The 15,739-nt window shown below is 42.9% G+C and overlaps 1 protein-coding gene across 1 annotated transcript in view; it reads right to left on the minus strand.

The window, feature by feature from the left end:
- LOC108628279 (protein artichoke) overlaps positions 1–15,739 on the minus strand; it is a 213,467-nt gene that overhangs the window by 156,099 nt on the left and 41,629 nt on the right. The window lies entirely within an intron of this gene.

The raw sequence follows: 15,739 nt of genomic DNA on the forward strand, positions 1-15,739 counted from the left end.
CTATTTATTATTAGCATTGTTCTCCCGACGTCTGATTTCTTTTTAATTATAGGAAATGCGTTTTTCTAAAGTACATAAACTTTTGGGATTGACTGTATAGCCAATACATTCTTAAATACGGGAAAAGTGAAAATCTACGCAGCACAGGTAAACTTTCAAATCCAATAGAAACAGTTAGGGAATTACAACAATGAATTTGAACATTCACCGCGGTCGACAAAGCCGCGAAAAACCGAGAAGGAAATTCAAACACTTTCAACGGTGCTAAACACCTCCGTACATCAGCCAAGAAACAAAAAGTCATTACGATACTTTCGTAACGCTATGCTATCCACGTTGCGTTCATACTTCACGTAGAAGAATTGCTCTGACAATTTTTTATCTTTCTGTTCGGACACTTTGAGTAGCGTAATTGCGAGAAAAACAGGATCCACGGTTGCGGGTTTCGAGCATTCAGGTATCCTGGACGGAGGCGAGGGGTCGTTGAGCTCCCCGTCTAGCATTCTCGTTCTTAACTCTGCACTTCGGGACGCACGAACCCGTAAATTTCACTTGAAATCTCTTCCTTTGCTCGAAACTCACGCGAAAGAGCCTCCGCCTGTCTCGAAAGTTACCCGCTTTAACTCGGTTTGCGCGTGAATTCTGCCGGAGTAGAGTCGCAATTTATTAACGGCCGGATCGAGTGGACTCGAAAGCCTCATAAAAAATTCCTACTTTCCGGTATTATTCCAATGATCCTTGTAAAGGCAATTAAAAACTAGCTTGCTCGTTCCCGTTCAATGTAATGTTGAGAACAATGAATTTTCTGATGGAACTTGATAAACAAGGAACGACAAAGGATTATGTTTTAGATAGAGTTGTATCCCTCAAAGCAGGAATTGCAATCTCGCCGAAACGATAGACGGGGATAACAAGCTCGCTTGATACCGCAACATCCTTAGGCGGGAGAATATTAGCTCGCTGTGTAACCATTGGATCTCAAGTTCAACTTAAAGTTCCGAACACCGTGAACTCATTACATTCGCCTTATGATGCGTACACTCGGCGCAACGGCCTCCGGTATTAAATAGATACATTAGAGGTTGCGGGGGGGCCAAGACGCTAGAAGTACGGACACGGACTTCCGCCATGGTGAATTCATCCCGACTATGCTGCTCGCTATATCATGCTCCCGAGTTCGGGTTAACATTTTCGCCAGGCAAGCGTTACCACTCGCTGACCCAGAATACCGTTTTCACCCCCAGGTGCATAACAATTCCCGGGAACCGTTCCGCTGAAATCCCAAAGCGGATACACAAGCTCGATTGTTTACCGCCTAATTTTATTCCACGTCGATTCATTCATTCGTTCTTGTCGTCGCTATTAGCCAAAGCTTTCAAGCCCCATTCTGACCCCGATTACTAAAAGCCGTGATGAATGCTGGAACTCTAGATTCCGGTTCACCATTGTCGTTGCGTTTCAAATATAAGTACTAATCTAATTCGTGACTGACTCTAATTGCCCTTTACTTTAGCGAAATAATTATATTAAGTATTTCCAGCGAAAATTAGTTCAAAATTACATTACAGCTTTGTTGCCGATTAGCGACAAAGCGTATAAGTTAATTAAGTATAAGAGTTTAAATCTGAACTTATCAATTAATTCAAATCACAAAAATCGTCTCGCGGGATTAATCGGCTGAGAAGCCACTTTCGCGACGATTTAAGTACCGTCCACACAGTGTCACGAATTCTACGAAAGAAGAGTTCCTTAATCTTCATCAAACTCTCAGAAGAAGGCCGCGAATCCGGGAAAAAGCAAGAAGAACCCCCGGGTCTCGAGTATCATCAGAATAATGAACCCTTAAGTGTCCGCTATCGAGAAGAAAAAAAAAAAACCGCGCCCGATAACTCTGACGTGCTTTTATTAAGATCCCAACCTCCTGACGGCCGCCTACCCCACTTTCCCGTGACTCGTCTCCCGGAGCTCTCAGATCCCACTTTCGAAAGTCCCCGCGACTGTTTGCAGGGTCCTCGTTACTTTGGCACTAATTATAGCGATCTCTCATTGATCAGAACTCCGGAAGCTCTCGCGTTCTCTAACCCCTTCTTATTCACCGTACTCTCTTCTCTAATTCTCGTTACGCTGGTTTCGTTTTCTCTATTCGTCTACCAGTTTCTTTTACTTCCGGTTCCGTTTGAGAGAATACGAGACACCGCGTAATCCCTTGCCGTAAATCGGGATTAAAGTTGGCGCCGCTGGACGCACAAGTAGTGCGAACCGCTTCGTGATCCATCAAGAAGCAGAATCTCAAGTTACACTGCCCTCGGATATTTTCTTTGAGATTTTTAAAGGACATTGAATGAATGAAATCGGAAACTTCGATTCAAACGATGTTTCATTCGTCTATATTTTCATTATCGATGATACAATTCTGGGGTTGTGCTTATTAACTTTTAAATAGATTTAGGATTAATTATTATTTTCGGTGTTCCTCCTATCAATTATTATTGCCGACGCTCGTATTCCGATGCCTTGTACGATTTATATCGTGCCGCGGTTGCAGAGTAATTAATAAACTAATCTGGGAAATATGAAGCCAAAGTTATCCACTTAATTAATGGCGTAATTGACTGAAGCGGTATTTTACGTTAGTATATAATATCTCAGTCGGCTTGTTGCTACACGAGTCAAGGGGCACAGGGTTGTTAATAAAGTTTCACAGGGATTTTATGTTCCCTTCTTCCGTTTTTAATTAAAGGGAATTTGTTTCATGTTGTACGTAATTACTTAATGAATCTTTAGTATAGGGAAACGTGGACTATATAGGGAAAAACGAGGAAACAAATTCAATTTCCATTCCCTCTCTTCTCCCATCAATTTGTTTATCAAAGAACTGCGTTACTCTCATCCCGTGGCTACATGCATTCTATTTTTGATATCGACATATTTGTTTCTGCTCGTCATCTGAAATGACTTACTTCCCACTAACTTATCGGTGGAAACCAATTTACCTTTGTTCAACGATCAGCAGGAAAGCTAAAGACTGCACCGATTTTCTGGACCGATGCATCTTGGACCAAACGCGACAGAATATAAAAGCAAAACGTATATCTCGAGAGAGATCTCTCGGGCTTTCTCCTAGATTAAACGTCCAGCCCCCACCCCTTAGAGCTTCCTGCACAGGATACTGCTTACCACCGCTATCTCTCTTATCTATCCGGCGTACCGTGGACTTTAATGCTCCCCCCCTCCGTCTTCGTCTTTAGCCCGTTCCCGTCCACGATCACGAACCACCCCCTTAGACGCATCTTTGACGCCGTTCCGCTACCTGTGCTCAGCTTTTTAAGGGTTCAATTATCCGTAGATTCATCTCGTCGGCGTTCTCGTCCCTCGGTCATCGACGTTCGCCAGAGAGAAAAACGTCATACTAGCCTTCTTTCTTTTTGTCGGGCGAGGCTCTTGAGACGAGCCACCCCTGGTGCGGCGTGACACGGCGGGATGCGACATGCGTTCTCACGGAAATCGCGGCTTATCGTCACGGCAAAGTACGAAAGTTCGTGGATTAGTTCTTTCTCGACGAGGGACCCTTGTTGGGAACCATCCTTCGCGTTTTTCCTACCGCGTAGCTCGTCAATTATGTTATACGCGTGACGAGGTTGGTTAAAGTGCTTTGAAAACAGCGTCTTTCTACAGAATTACGGAAGACGGAAATGTAGAATTGTTCTGTTTCTTAATTTTGAAGTTCTACAATACTTCAAGCGTTATATTCGATAGTTTCAAACGAGCGTGTTTTAATGTAAAATTTAACTCAAAGTCCTGAGCTGTTACAAATGGAGCAAAGGAAAATTTGTTTACAAGAATTATAACTAGCAGCGATTTCTGAGTTCTCAGCCGCAGATGTGCCTTTAAAAGGATTTTTCCCCGCGCGTACCTAATTAATATTATACACCTCAGCTGCGCGTACGGTCCCCGCGTAAAGAGGAGGAGGATTCCTCGAACGTTGGAGGGATATAAAAGAGACTCGGAAACGTGGAATTTAGAAAGACGGTGAAAAATGCGCTGCATCTGCCCGGGATCCCCGCTGCCATTCCGAGTTCTGGACGGGAAATTTTCTTTCGCGAAAACTTTAATTACTTTCCAGGGATTCATTACTCGATGCTAATAGACACGTGTTCCTCCGTTTCCCCTTCTCTCTTTAATCTTTTTTTAAACTTCCGCCGAGTTGAATATTGCCCGTCACGTACCAACCCTACGCGGGAATACGTTACTTCCCTGACACTGATTTAGAAGCTCCCTGAGGAACGGGCTACATCCACCGACCCTCGGCGGTTAAACAGAAACTTCTATCTTTTTTAATCAATTATTTCGCCTATTGGGTTTAATTATCGTTTCAATAAGACTCCAGCTATAATATATGAAATGTTTTTATATGAGCACCAATTAAACCGAATGAAACATACATAAATTGCGTAATCGGTCAATTTTCACCGTCTCTGCAATGGCACAAGAAATAAATTGTTAATAATTACAGCGTCAATAAATCGCGCGAATCAAGCGAGTAATAATGTATGAATATTAATATCTGCATATAGCGACTATATTTTGCGCCAGGCTACGCGAGTTTATGATTTCCGTATTTAGGATTTAATGGATTATTAATGCAATACAATTTATTACGCTCCATTGAAAAACAGTGAACGGCCTCGCGATGGTGTGTCGGACGATGTTGACAGAAACCGTTTTCAACGTTAGGTCATACGTAACATTTCATTTTCCAGTAATTTCTACTTGCTGCGTTCATTATCGAATAACGTAATTTTCAAGCTCTCGGGAACCGGTAGAATACGTTAATATTCCACGAAATGATTACATGTTAATACTGTAAAGGTATAACATTTCGACTTGCGGTAATCTTTTTAATTCCGCGGAGTATACGGTCGCGGTTTTTTCGTCAAGCCCGCTATTCGAACATTGCTGCCGTCGTTCAGTAGGCATTCTCCCAGCCGAATAAAAGCGGGACGAGCGAATAGAGAGTACAATGCGTTTATTAATTTCGGCCTGGCCGACCGTGAAGTATTGTACACTCCCCGCATTTGCATACTTCGATAATCCGTTAGTCACCGAAGTGTGTTGAGTTATATACCAGCGGCGGTGGAGGCTGCCTCTCGCAAACCGCAGGGTGCGGATCGATCGATTTTCAATTAGCTTCAATTAGACCGCGCGCCGCGTCCACGTCGTGTCCACCGGAAATTTCGCAGCAGCGGAGTTACCGCATTCGCGCAGATCGCACGCGATTCACCGGCAAAATAGCGCGCGAAACGAACGGCCTCGACGCGACGCTTCAGCGATTTTTCAACAATTATCATGATTCAACTACGAAATTCATTCTGGAAATGAATGCTTTAGATATTCAAATAAGGTATTTGTGTTTTCAACCGGTTTTTCTCTCACGCAAATTCTTCTTGTCTCGCGCGTTTCATATAAAATATGGATATTGGAAATTCAAAGTAAATCTTACATGAAATTTTTTACAAAAACACAGAAACACTACATAGAATTTGATCTCTGCTATGATAAGACATGTATTCCACCGTGTTTTACTATTGTCTTTCCTTTATGCATTTTATTTCGCTACGAATGCGTAGCGGACGTTTTGTTTTATTAGCGACTTCCATATAGAATGACGTATATATGTATACATATACGGCTTTTATTCGTACGACAGCGGTTCGTTCTACCAGCACCTCGGTGCCCCGTTTTACCAAAGCGAGACACGAAACATGAAAAATGCGAGCACCAGTTATGAAAGTCAATGCGAAGAATTTATCAAACTGTCAATGCCAGCGGCGGGTGTTTCGTTTTATTTTTCTAGTCCCTCGCATCTACATACGTGGGTTACAGAGATATTCGTCCGGCGTATTATTAAGACGAAAACAGGGAAAGCTACTAATTATACATATATTCTCTTTGATCTCTCGCCCCCTCGCCTATCTAACGTGCTCCGCGAGTCAAAAAGTTGGAACCCAGCTCTTCAGAAAGTCGACGCAACGAGCAATTAAATCAAACTAACTTTCCCCTTTTGGAGAAGGGAGGCAGGGACTTTGAAGCGATCAAATAATTATACATTCAAAACTCGCGGTACGTAACTCGGGTGCGGCGCGACGCGACGCGATGCGAGGCGAGGCGAGCCGATGCGATGGTCAAAAGTGGTCGTTCGTTAAGAGGGTCAGAAGTTTGTTGATTGCTCAAAATTTGACGGTTCGGAGCAATCAGCATTATATTGAAGGGACAATGGATTCCCGTGGCCAAGAGGAGAGAAGGAGGATATACTCCGTCTCCTCGGACCGGGCGAGTGGTAGTTATTCCTAGTTCGATGGAGGGTCGGTCCGAAGTGGCGTGCTGACTGCAGTTTAGATAATGGCAGGCCAAGTTCATTAGCATGGTCTGGTCTAGAGGGTCCTATCGCTGTTCTCTCCAAAGCCTGTCTCCGTTGGATTATACACCAAGAGAGATACTCGAAGAGACACAGGCAACTTTACTATTCTCCACAAATAACGAATCGGTTATCGTTAAATCTTCCACAGTTTTTAAACTCTACCCTCGGATTTCAAATGAAAGATTCTATATAGCTCATTGCGATTCGATTTTAGTCAGCTCTGTTAACTCAAAAAGGTTTGCCTCTCCGAAGCTCATCTTTGAACCGGATGATTCACCGTTTGTTTTTAGCTTGTGTGACTCCTATTCCCACTCTCATATGTATTTAGGCTCTTCAACGATTGTGTCCACATTATAACATGACTGTACTCCACGTGCGCGTTATTGTTAAAGAACAATGACCATATTCGGCGGTTTAACAAGCTTTAACATACGGAAGGTTATTGTTTCGAAGTCACGCGTTCATCCACGAAGCTGCTTACAAACTAATTAGTGAGGAATCGGTTATTAAATACAGATTGTGATAATAAATACTGAGTGGGTTATACAGTCGGTTCAGTCCTTTATCAGTATCGACGAGTGTTTTGCTTTCTATGTCTTACTTGGGTGGTAATATAGTCCAAAGATTGTCAAAAATTGCAGACTTTCTCATACGACACGAAGTCCCATAAGGCTGTTACACTTTAGTAATTTTTCCTCGGCGGTTTGGCCAACGCGGGATCAGTACGTCAATGTGTCAAGTTCGGCCGAGCGTGTACCGTCGTTCGTCGATCAATATCACATGAACAGATCTGCATTATAATCCGATGGATGTAATGGATGTAGCTTTGTCGTTAATTGATCGTATCCGCGGAAGTTGCTCGCTGGCATTCGGAACACGGTCCACGTTCGGAGCATTCGGTCTAATAATTGGCGTATTACCTCCTGATGATCGCACAGTTTCGGCGAAATGCGATTAACCGTTGGAATTTGTCATTCGCAAAAAAGAATCGAGTCAACTTATTATTCACTCGGAGGTAATCTCGATGCACGCGTTGGTGTATATTTTATAGAAACGAAAGAGGGCGAGGGTCAACAAATAGTTCTTAAGCTGAAAACCAAAGTTCTCCAGGGACCAAAAGCAATTAGGAAAGTTAACGGGGGAACTAGTTCTGGTCGCTTCACTTTATGGCTGTTTTGGTTTTTGGATTGAGCGCGTGGCTCGCGAGTGTTACTTAACTTTGCGAGGTCATAAAAAATTCATGGTTGACTTTTCCGGCAAGTTACGGAGAATTGATTATCCCTCCGCTGACTGGCCAGCCGGCCGGGCTAAAAGTTACGCGAGTTTCTCTCAAGAACAGATTAATGAGCCTACGTGCCCGGAGATAAGCTATTAATATGAAGTCGTTAATGAATTTGTATCTACCGAATATCGCATGATAATTTGTACCATAAATAAATTCAATTAGTGCAAAGAACCGAGGGCAGAATAATTCGTTATTAAAGGAGAACATATTTCCTTAGAAATAATAATTTTCAGATAAAGAGTAACGAAAATTGACCTGGTAACGTTCGTTTACAAAACACAGACACGATTAATTCTGTCAGGTAATATTTCTCCATCGGATTGACGGTAATTTCGTGGGATCCATAATGTTTGCCGGATGGCAACGATGGAGTTTCCTCGTGACTCCCCACTGGATTTCCGAGCGATGCACGATCGGGATGCAAATCAATGACGAGACGTCACAGGACCACGCGCGGCTAAATTCTATCTAGATAAATCTGTGGAACGGTTAGCTCGAATACCGGCTACCAATTAACTGGAATTAGTCGAAATGTTTTATGGATGTGGCCGGCCGTGCCGCACCGGATATGCTCGTTGCTCTATTTATGCTTTATAATGCGCGTTCATCAAACGTAACATAACCATAAACAGTGGAAAAGGTTGCCTTTAAATAACTAAATGTATAGCTATTCAACTGAACATACGTTGCGTTCATTATGCATATGTACGTACCCTGCTTTCGCGGTCGAATCGTTAATTCATATTTCAATACTGGACAAATGGTGCATCTCCATTGAAAGGATATTAAAAAAAGATGAACAGACGGTTCCAGGTCGTCCAATATATACGATTAAAGACGTTTCAATCAGAATCCGTACTATTCAAGAAAAGTCGGAAGTCTGTCGAAGAAAGGAAGAGAATCCGGCTTGAATGGAGCGCTGTTACTGACCCATTCATCGGATCCCTTTCTGTACTCGTTTAAGAACGCCCGAAACGGTTCCTTTGACTGACCAATTCGCGTTGACAGAAGCTTTTACCAGCCGGTGCACTGTCAACGTCGAACGCTCTTAGAGGATCACCCAAGGGAATATTTACGGTGCCACGGAAAAGTAGAAAAAAAATATTCACGTATGTGCGCGAGCATCATTATTTGCCCGAATATATGAATATTCATAGAGACGGCTTTGACACGTTTGGCTTTCGAAAAAAATCACGAGCTCTTTCGCCGACGCACGGTATGATGCTTTTTCCGTCTTTATTAAACGCAAATTTTTGCTCGACCTGATTCCGTCACCCGCGTTCCCACCGTTTCTTGTCCGATGTTTATTGATGAACTAAACCGGCGATGGGAAACCTATGACACGCGTCTCCGAGGTGGCACGTACGCAAGTTTTCCTCTGCCACGTAAACAATTTGCAGAAGATATTTCATCCACTCAGTCCAATTCTCTTGCAACGTTTAAAATAAAAATTCCTGGCTTTCGCGGATAATCCATTGAATGTATTATAATAAGTTTGAAATAATTTTCGACTCTGAAATTTTGGCTGGTTTTAAAATCGTGTACTGTGCGCTCGATTCAAATCGGATTATTTAATTAATAAAACGGGAGAGAAAAGCGGAGGACCCGGCAAGGAATCGGGGTTCGTTCATTTGTTCGAAACCGTCGTCGCGTTTCCATCGGGTTTGATAGCGGTTTGATAGATTTTAGCATACACGGCCGAACTTCGGTTCTCTCTTTATCTCTTGAGAGTCTCGCGGTGGGATGCGGGCTTTGATCTACCGGCATCGATATCACACGGCATCCGTTTCCGTTTGAGTGCACTTTTCGGACAGACGCGACGCGAACGGAGAGGAAACAGGAAATAAACGATCGACGACAACCACAGGGATGGAGGAGCGACCGCTCTTGGATGCGCGGCTAGAAGAGCAACGTGAGCCACCGTCGTTGCCGTCGTCGTCGTCGTCGTCGTCGTCGTCGTCGTCGTCGTCGGTTTGCCAACTCCCGATTGCGTCGATTGAACGCGGAGCGGAGCGGAGCAAACCGCGAAGCGAGCGGAAAATCGTGTCAAACGCTTCCGACGCTTCGCCGAGGCCTGATTAACCGTTCGTCTTAATCAACCGTTGCGACAGATTAAGTGTTTAATTCGGTTTTAATTACCCTCCTCAAAAACATTGAGATATTCAAAGATAGTTTTTAATTATTTCGAAGATAAGAAAATAATTAATAATATGCCAAAAGACGATTATAAGTAGTATTATTCGATGTATGGTCAGACGCACGAGTACAGAGGGAAGACTTAAAAAGAATATTAAGAGTACATGAAACATGGAAATCTGAGTGATGAAAATCCTACTTAGTCCTGCCGACGCAAAAAGAATTAAGAAAAAAAGTGAGACATTGCGTACTCGTCGCAACGAAACGAATCTGCGGGAAGCACTGAATTCTTGACGGAACTTTGAAATTCTTTAACACGATCCACCGTGATTTGCATGTTTCCTTTTAAAGCTACGACTTCTAACGGGCTACTCGAAGAACTCGGACTCAAAAGGAACGACGCCAGTAAGTTATGAAGTTCCCCAAGTACGCGCCGCTTACAGAACTAATTCGTTCGTTTAACGCGCCAAATTTACGTAAAGTGGCTAGTTGTATAAAACTGTAGCAATGTCAAAATTGTCATTAGCTTACTTCTAAATTAAGATTACAAATCTCGAAATGCTCCCTTTCAATTATTGATGCACGGGTACCGAATGAGGCGAATCAATCGATGAATTCCACGTAGTTCACGTTGACAGTAAGTGACAAAGGAGTTACCGAGAGGCGTTCTGTGTACGCCGAGATATAGTCGCGGATTAACGAAGTATTAAGAGCAAAGTACTCTGCGTAAGCCGGGGATATGCACGATGGGGCGCATACAGATGTGATGCAAATTAGCGTTTAGTATAAGCCGCGCCAACTTCGCCGTCTGGTCGGATCTTACCCTCCGTTCGCGTCTTTCGCGATTTGTCTATGATCATTAAGCCAGTCGTTTGAAATTTTCATTCCTTTATCCTGGCGAGTCGATCGTAAATTCCGCGAAGACGGCTGCCCGGTCGAGATAGAACGAGAAGGGTGAATGTAAATAATATAAAAATATGTGAAAGAGTTTGTCGAGTTCGGGGTTCGACCTGTGGCAATCAATTTCTGCGAGTTTGCCGAACCAGAGGGAACAGAAATCAGTTTTGCTGCAAGTTTGTTGGCAGACGATCAGGGATCGGGAAGCATTAACTGGCACTGGAGGGAGAGACGAAGGGACACAGAAATAGATTGATCCTTTTATCCGGAGGCGAATATATCGTGAAAGTTTTAATAACGTCTATAAACCTCTGGCGGCGACCTCCCGTTTAAATTCATTCCGTGGCGTTCGCTGCGTTCTGAATTTTTGAAAACGCCTTTTAGGCGGGCTCGTTGGTCGGTTTCATGTAACCCGAAAATGTCCCTGGTAACTTTCATTTACGACGGGAGAGAGACTAAACCGGGAATCCCCTTAACCGTTAACAGTGAGTCAAATTACGATATTTCAATGCGATGGCTTTTCGATCGACCCTTTTCCGATCGCTGGGCATGTTAATTGCAGTTTAACGCAGATTCAATGTTAATACGGTTCAACTAATGGCAATGGTTATCATGTGAATATGCGTCGCCAAGATTGGGCCGATTTCTGCCCCCTATAGAATATAATAACGCAGCGCGGTTGGCATGCACGTACATATGGATTATTGTTCAGAATGGGATCGCATTTGCGTAACACAGACGCGTGTCAGGAAGGACCGGATGTACCACTTCTGCGTCACGGAATCCCCGGTACAAAGGAGATAGCCAGTCTAACGATCGTAACGTGATTTATATACCGAGATTAAGCTCGTGTCAATTAAATTACAATAAAGATCTAATCTTGGTTTAACCCATTTCCCTCAGAATTACAATAGTACAAATAATTTCGACGGTCTAACATTGCCATTGAGAATAATCATGGATTTCTCGTAATAACTTCTGTTTGAATTTGAAATAAAGTCCAAAAAGGGACAGAGGATTTTTGGGCACAAAGTAATAAAGATACTTTAGGAAAATTCCTTTAAGGAAGGGAATTGTCTGATCTTCGACCTGAGGACATCAAGTTGAATATGATACAATTTGTTTAGTCCCGAGACGCGTCCTCGCGATACAAATGAGGCAATTCCGCCAGCGCAAGTTGAAAAATTCTGCACTGATTCCGTCGCATCGAAGAATTCTTAAGAACAGACAAGATGTTTATCGCGATAAATATATCTTAAACGAGAACAAATATCAAGAAATGCAGAAACGTCGCTATTCTAATTCAAATCCACTTAGCCGAGAACAGGATAGTAAATGTAAATAATTGAACAGTTCTCTTTCTAACGCGCGTGTTCATACAGTCTCGAAGAGAGCCCAATTTCCGTGAAACAGAGCAAAGAACGTTTCTCCTCCGTGTAATCGCGAAAACCAGGGTCCTTTCGGTAGTGGTGTTCCGGATTCAGGAATTTCAACGCGTCGTCGATGCCATACCCAATCCCGGGTGAAAAGCTTTGTGTTAGGGCATAACCGTACGCAACGCGCGAAATTACATAGCGCGAGTGAGCAAACGACCCACGTGCGCCGGGCCTGCGGAGGCTACAGTCTTTGATCTCTCCCTGCCCCTCTTTGACTTATTTCCCCCTTTACCTAAGACGAATCGAGAACAGAGAGAGATCGGACGAGGCCAAGCATGCCCCGTAAGGGAGAAAAAGGACTAGTCGCGTGACGGGAAAAACGATTTTCCGCTTGCTATTCCTGCAGACTTCATTCCAATCGCTTTCATCACAAAAACGCGTCTACAACTTCACCTACATGGTCGTGCGGTTTGAATAAGAAAAGAATAAATTTCACGTGGTCTACCTATGTTTATGAAATTCAAAACTTTTATCCCATTATGCTTTAGCAATATTATATTTGATCAAAAAATGGGAATGGATTTTGGAGTGAAAGAGAATGACAGAAGTGTCCGAAAGTTGATTTGATTGGGGAACGAAAGTCGCGCAAATGTATGGAAAAATTTGATAAATTGGTGAATGCTATTTTCTCGTCTCTTCCATGGAAAATCGCGGTCAACGCGGACGTTGGTGGAAAAATTTAATAAACAATCGGAGCGCTACTCGACACGGATCCGGTTCGAGATGTTGTTCCGGTCGAGATTTATTGGATTTTTTGGCCAACACCGTCAAGAAGATTGTCCTTTTGATTTATTAAATCGTCGAGGTGGACACTTCGTTTTTCCCCAAAAATAATAGTAATTAAAATATTGAGGTTTGGTTGGATGTCGCCTGACGAGAATATCTCTGTAACCGAGATTAATTTCAGCCCCGTTGTAACGGCGCATTGCATACGTCATTTGAATAATTAACTATACGTATAATTTGTTCTGCCATGAAATTTCGACCGCATTATCTGCGTAGTATTTCTGCATACCTAATGAGCGAATTTTTCTTGCTTATTTATGCGGATGTTGCTAGAATGACGCGCATTCCTAGTCGATTTATTACACGCGAAATTAATTTCGATTTTAAAAAAATCGGCTCGACGATATTCAATCGTGTATGCAGATGTTTGATTATGATCAGTACAGTTCGGGAATTTTGGGAAATCGTTCCGGTTTAATTCCCTTTAAAATGCGACGCCAGGAAGGCAGCGTGGGTTCTTCGGCTATCATCCACAGTAGCATTAATTAACCGGTACGCGGACGCATATGAAAAATAATTCGTACCGGAACGCAAGCGAGTCCGGGATTAATCGAAATATATTAGGTTGGATAACGGCGACAAATTAACAGGATCCGACACAGACCGATTATGGACAAAAGCTATGCGGAAATTATGTAAAATAATGAAAAGGAACAGCTCGTCTAATTTCTACTTATTCTAATTAAAAGACGGAAAAAATTTAAGCTCCAACGCGAGTGAAGAATTTCTTTCAGTTACTGCTTCGATTAAGAATATTTTGCCAATTTTTTCGTAATATTTAATGAAGATATTATCAACTTCAATAAACTGTTTCATAAGGGCGCATTATATTTTCCTCCTTGGTATCTAACAAGGGTCGCTACATTTTATAAAAAAAATAATATCGCGAGAACGTGGGGCGGAACGCGGTACTCGAGGCAGGGACGGTCGCATTATCTCCCGTCACGAACGCAAACATTGACAGAAATTTTTGCAACCCCTTGCCGCGTCGAGCGAATGTCGCCGCGAACGAGAGAGAGTGGACGGACGCGCAAGGGTTGCGGTACGTAAGTAACTCGGTTATGAGCCATCCATTACCTTGTTCAACTCCGCCGGGCGATACTCCTTACCCCCTTCTGGCTCGGGCTGGCCGGGACCCTCGCCACCCACCACGTCTAAACCGTGTCTCGCATAACTCTGTGAAGGCCCCTAAGTGCACCGTCGCCGCGGAGGTCCGCCGCGCACAATGTTTGCAGAGTTAGCCCTCGACGGTGTCAAAGCAACCCCTTCAACCGACCCGGCACGATGACCATCCAGAAACACAACGCAACGCTTTTGGTATTTGATTGCACCGACGACATACTATCCGAAACAAATTAAAAATTATCTTACTTCTACTTCGTCCTTCAACGATAATAGAAAAAACATATTTAAGAATACAATTAAACATATTTAAACATATTTAAGACTGAGAATATAGAGAACGAATAAATGACAAATCCTGACTCGCCAAAGCAGAATAATTGTGTTCTTCATATGAAAAATAATCGATGTATAGTAGTCTTGATTTCTAAAAACAATAGGAAATTTCGATTTTACGAAATATTTAGTGACCTATGAGTTGACCTATGACCTATTTAGTGACCTATTAGTGAAACGGGAGGATGGATAGAGTCTCAGGAGAAGATGCTTAGATCTTTGTAGCTCAATTTAGCTACATCTTTCTGCGTCAATGTTCGTGTAATCGACACTGAAGCAACGAAGCGTGCAAGTTTTGCGGGACAATGGGCTGAGCCTGAAATATTCACGCGGGCGCTCTGAGAATCGAACCAACAAGCGCACCGTGAAGAAGGTAAACTCAAGGTGAATGCCTCAGGATGGGGCCAGAGATGCTGCCGAGCTTGCCACCCCTGGGAACCAGCTCATAAATCAGGATAGCAAACTGATTGCTCGAGGAAACATAACGCATCGTTGATGAGGGTTAAATCCGAGGAGCGACGTTTACTGAGCGCAGAACTTGTTAATAACTAATTTCGAAAAATTGAATAATAGCCCCGAGTTGCAACAGCTTTATGTAAATAATAACTTTTAAATGAATATTGTCCACCAGCAATTAAAAACACGCTTTCTTTTCTAAGAAAACAAATTGTAGAACTATTATATCAAATCAGGGAGTCGCTTTAACGCATTTAATTCATTCGGTTCGGCGGTACGCTCGATTTCTCAAGAAAATAATCGGCTCATTATTATTCGGTGAGGCAGTCAAAGTTCCGAGAAACTTCGACGTTCCCATTCTTCATTCGTGATTTGTTTCACACGAAATCCTTAGAAATATATACATACATTCCCGAAGACCGAAAAGTTTCTCGCACGCAGCAGAGATTATCCCCTGGCTAGGCAATCGCAATACTTCTCAACAATTAATCCCTCTTAAATCGTACGAGTCATTAAACACGACGGGTTACTTTTTACGGTTGGATTTTCGACTTTAGAACAGTTCTTAGATTAAATTTTATTGCTGTTAAACAAATATTCGAATTTGCTTGAAACGACGGAAAGCACTCGCTGTACTTACGCAATTCGCAAAATACAATTCCCGAGTACCACCTCACTGTAATGCGTGAACATTTCCCGAGGTCTCGCCGTGTGAATCGCATTCCGCACAGGACTGGAATAACTTTTATCCAACAGGATTATTCGGAAAACCACATTCGCGACAGCTAAAGCACGAGCTTCTCGCCGGCCATTCCGTTGATCTACTCTACTTAAACGATTCACCGTTTCTGATAAAAATTATAAATT

This window comes from Ceratina calcarata, unplaced genomic scaffold (assembly GCF_001652005.2).
Source record: "Ceratina calcarata isolate Rehan_Ccalc_2016 unplaced genomic scaffold, ASM165200v1 scaffold514.2, whole genome shotgun sequence".
NCBI classification, from domain to species: domain Eukaryota; kingdom Metazoa; phylum Arthropoda; class Insecta; order Hymenoptera; family Apidae; genus Ceratina; species Ceratina calcarata.